Here is a 5,278-nt window from a genome sequence, read left to right on the forward strand (position 1 = left end):
TTTATGCCCAGGATCAAAACCAAGATGACCATCGATTGTATTATTAATTTAAACGTACCTCTTTACAACTGATAGACAATGAAATGAACGGTACAACATGAGAAACTGAACATTCTTGATATATCAAAGTATAATTTTTTGTTTACATCCACTAAATTTCCGCTCCCAAATCACCAATAAACGCAAGCCCCATTCAATTGGCGTGGATTTTCATTAGGAAACTTTAGCGGTTTCGTCAAACCTTCATTCGGAAACTCTCATCACAAATGCATGAGCACACAAGCCAAGAACGACGCATCTGTGAGTTTCCTCTTTTGTGAAACTTTCTGGTGGCTGAGAAACAGCGTCCCGGGAATTCTCATTATATCCCTTTGGCCAATTGCTGCCTTTAAGTTGCAACAACGTTTGCAAAGTTCATAATTCCCCGTTTATTGTTCAGATATTTCCTCTTTGTATTTTTAGTTCATGAATACCTACAGCATGATACCTTCCGAGTTCAGAGTAATTCACGATAAAAGTCAAGAGTAACATCAGAGACATCACAAAGCACGTTAATTAAACGCGCATTCGTCTTTAACTTAGTTTTGCTCTGTAGTATGGATGCTTGAGGTCGAAAGCGAGAAAAACTCTTGCAACTAACCATGTTGTATCTTACTTAGTTCACCTTCTTATTATGTGGGGCTTGGTACCGGGGGAGAGAGAGTGGACAAGCATGTAAATGTTATTAATAGCAGAAGTTGTTTTATGCATATGAAAACTCTTTTGTTCCGATACGAAGTAGAGGAAGATTGTAGGCGTACTTATAAACACACACACACACACACACATATATATATATATATATATATATATATATATATATATATATATATATATATATATATATATATATATATATATATATATATATATATATATATATATATATATATATATATATATATATATATATAAACACTTTTATATGTTTCCTAATAGTAGCAGTTATGACTTGGGCCATCGACGGATAGTCTCTTGTTAGTCACTTTTTCATAAGTGGTATTTCAACGGCGATCTTTCACATTCACAATTGATCCATGATCCACTTTATCTGCCGAGAGCAACCAGATTCGCAGAACAGCAGCAACAATATGCAGTAAATGTTCCTCGCTGTAGAACTTCTCAGTTCCAGAGGTCCTTTATTCCTCACACCGTTGGACTGTGGAACAGCCTCCCAGAGAATGTCGTGCAATTGGAATGTCGGAAGCTCAAGCGAAAATGTATGCATTACTACCCTAATACTATTCTTCTTGGATTTTAACACATTTTTATCTATTTATTAATTTTACTTTCCTTTTTATTAAGTGGTATCTCTTCTTTCTGTATTTCCTTTTACTTCCTCTTACTTTCTTCCTAATGAACACCATATTCTTGGGAAGCTTCAATTTCAAGTCAATGAATAATATATATATATATATATATATATATATATATATATATATATATATATATATATAGTTGTATATACTTTTATGCTCTTGTTGGTTGCAAGAAAATGAAAATAACACCATTCTTGCCAATCCGTGTGATAAGAAATTAACAATTAGCCGGGAGAAATGAGTTTCCAGTCAAATAGCATGTATGGTTTGAAAAGTAGTTTGGAAGTCTTGAATGTGTGAATTTAGTACATAATAGATTAATGTACGACAGTTAATTTGTCCAAAGCAAGCTGAGTGGATTGAAAATTGGTGGGACACAAGTGAAAGGACTGTCTTTGCAGGACTACGAGAGGCAACGAATGACTTTGTCTTGAGTACCTGAGAGACTAGGATGGGTGAAAGGTCGTGACTAGGAATGTAGTATGGTCATGAGATGGAAAAATTGAGACTGTATGAGAGAAGTAAGCACGCGCAGACACACACACACACACACACAGTGCGTTATGTATTTGTGTGTGTGTATCTGCGTGTGCTTACTCCTCTCATACAGTCTCAATTTTTCCATCTCAGTTGTGTTTAGGTTGTAGCATTCACCGATAACCACAGCAGTAGTCAGCCTATATGACAGACTTGACACAGTTGGTGATTTAGATGCCGAGGTAGGTATGCAGCTCAATGAGTAAATGTGAATGGAGAGAGTGTTATTATTCATCACTGTTTAGGGCATAAGACACTTTTCTTTTGAAGGCACTACATGTATGTCGTGCATATTGTGTGAATGCATTAAATTCCAAAACCTTCGAATTAAAGTTTTTTCATTATCCAGCGAATGTTTTACTCAAGTACAAGTTCCTTAGACTATATCTGTTTAAGACTGGGAAATTTTTATTAGGAAGGATTAAAAACCATGTAAGAGGTAGGAACAGTATTCGGGTAAACAGACCTTGTTAAATAGGGATGGGAGGTTTGGTAATTGGTTCATTCTCTTGTGAAAAGGAGAAGTATTAAAAGCAGTATAATAGTGGTCTGAGAGCCACTCAAGATAGTAGAGGGGGTAGTTGTGGTGTCATCAGCCCATCAAGATACTGAAATTGGCTTGTCAGTAAAGTGAAGTTTCCAAGAATTTTAAGAACTGTCACTATTAAGGAAAATTCATAATTCTTCCATGAAGAAATAGCAGTCCACAATAGTAACCCATTGAGTAATTGAAATATTGATGACAATTTTGATTTCATGTAACCAATGTATACACAGCATGAGTTAAGTATTCACCGGGCTTATTCTTTATTTAGAAGTTGATGGAAAATCGTGGCTGAGACTTTTGTTTTGAATCCGCTAATCTGAGTCACTTTAAGTCGTACATTGTAAAAAAATCATGAACACAAACTAATTAAGATGAAATTGAAAAAGCAGAATCAACCAGTAAGTTATCATGGCAAAAAAAAAAACCGGTTCTACAGTGTCTAGATATATTAACAGAGACTAATTTTCTCTTTAACTGTATAATGGACCAATAAATAAAAAGTAAATGTCGCAATAAGGAATAAGCAGTGCCTTGATAAATAAACATTAAAAAATACACATTCCACATAAGTCCTGACAAGGCCTGAAAAGGCATTTGTCAACAAAGGAGAAAAGCTTCTTTTACCACATATACAATTAAATGCTTCCTGAATATATCAGCTTTAGGAAATTCAGTCCTAAATAAGAAAAAAGATCCTGTTAATAAATTGAGAAAGGTTAAATTATAATTTAACAAAGACACGTTGTAAATAGAGGTCAACCTTATTTTTAAAAAAAAAGGCCGTTTAGGCTATTAAAACAAAGCCACCACTGACATATAAATACACACCAACACTAATTTACGCATTAAGTCCCACCTAACAAATAAACAGAACTCCCATTACTAAATATACAAAGCTGCCCTTGTTGCTTTTGCTCGTGACGGAGGAAACATCGTACTTTAGCGACCAATAACAATACAGTATAATCAGAGGGAGTCCAAGCGAGGTCGTCCGGGGTCGATGGAACCGGACTGAATTAGGTTGTTATTGTACCCTCGTGTAAAAGATGTACAGAAGTTAGTATCTACGGTAATATTAGTAAATCGTTTGGAATATACCCGTTTTTATGGTGGTATTTGTAAAAGTTATTTTTATTTTCGCATTCTCGTTTTTATTTTCGCATTCTCGTGACGTTCTCATGCATTGGAACCTGCTCAGTTATGGCTTAGAACATGAGAGTGAGTTCTTAATGGTTTGTTTTTCAAATATATTTTTGTTTCTTTTTTTGGTAATTTGACATTACTCTGCAGTATGTACGAAACTTGTGAACTTGAGTGAACACGACAAAATCAACAAAGTAAAGGGTGCGATAATACAACCCTTCGGAAGGGCTTAGTTTATAGGATGGTGTTGTTTTAACACGCAGGTTCGTAAACCGCGATGTTTTTCTAAAGTAAACCAAATTCAGTAACTTTTTTTTGTATTTCCTCATGATTATTCGAAGAACGTTACCCTTATTTTTCTAATTTTATATACGACTCAATATTTTTTCTTTTAAATCACTTCAAAAAATATAAACTTAAAGTTTCTTTTAAAATGATTAAGTTAATATCCACTGTAATTTTCATTAACTTTCAGGAACTTTCGTTAAGAATACACAAACACATTACACAGAATGAAGCATAGGCACCTTGCTTTGAAAAATACCGAGAAGCACAGTGAAAAAATCAGTCCTCAGAAATTCTCATTATCCCTTTTGGCTGTTGCGTCCTTCAACACGCAGCAGCAATTGCCAAGTCTTTTATTACAGATTTAGTTCCAGAATAAACAGGACATGAGTATGGCAATTTACTGAACGTCAGATGTGAAAACAAATACATCACAAAGGAGAATCGTCGTCTAAATTGCTTTTGTTATGCAACACAAGTGAGGACAGTCATTTTGTAACCTGTGTTATATGACAGCTTCATTATGTTGAAATATAGGGTGTCCATAAAGTCATGGTGCAATTTAAAATACTTGTAGCTTCGTAACTGTACATGACAGAATTAATCTGTAAAAAAAGGATAAGAAAGCTTGGTGTGTCTAGGTTTTCTGATCTGAGGTTTTATTTGTTTTATCAAATATTTTTCAGTTTCTGAAAATTAAAAATGACTTCTTTTTCAAAACTGCTGTTGACACCAAACGTTAATTTTGAGAGAATCTCTTTCATGTTCAACATATTCACGGGGCTTTTCAGCTCCCAAAATATGGCAGTTTTGCCTGTTGACCTTGCCACTAATGTGGAATGTTGCTTCATCAGAGAACATCAGGTTATTCAAAGATGCATAATCAGCATTAATTCGTTCATTGAACTGATAACAGAAAGTAAGTCGTGTATGATACCCATCTTCTAACAACATCTGCTGCATTTGGATTCTGTTCGATTTAATTTAAGCACAGTAGATTTTGAAAGCCTCATCTCCAAAGATGCTCGTCCTAGACACTTTCTTGGGCTTCTTTCAAAGGATTGTTCTACAGACGCTACAGTTCCTTCATCAACACATGTTCTACCAGACCGTGGTTTATCAGTAACGGTACCTGTTTCCTTAAATTTCTTCATCCACCTGGCTATGCAGTTCCTGTGTGGTGGTGCTTTACTGAACTGGGTTGTAAACCTACTTAGGCAGCGACAGTACATGTTAGTTCAGCCAACCAAAGAACGCAGTTTACTTTCTCTTCTAGTGAAGCCAGGGGTCAGCAGCAGTTCTGAAAAATAAGTAATCTTTAAGTTTCAGAAATTGTGAAAAGTATAAGATAAAAATAATAAAAAAATTAAACTTCCAAAGAACAGAAAACCAGACACATCAAGCTTTC

The sequence above is a fragment of the Macrobrachium rosenbergii genome, chromosome 30 (assembly GCF_040412425.1).
Source record: "Macrobrachium rosenbergii isolate ZJJX-2024 chromosome 30, ASM4041242v1, whole genome shotgun sequence".
Classification (NCBI taxonomy): domain Eukaryota; kingdom Metazoa; phylum Arthropoda; class Malacostraca; order Decapoda; family Palaemonidae; genus Macrobrachium; species Macrobrachium rosenbergii.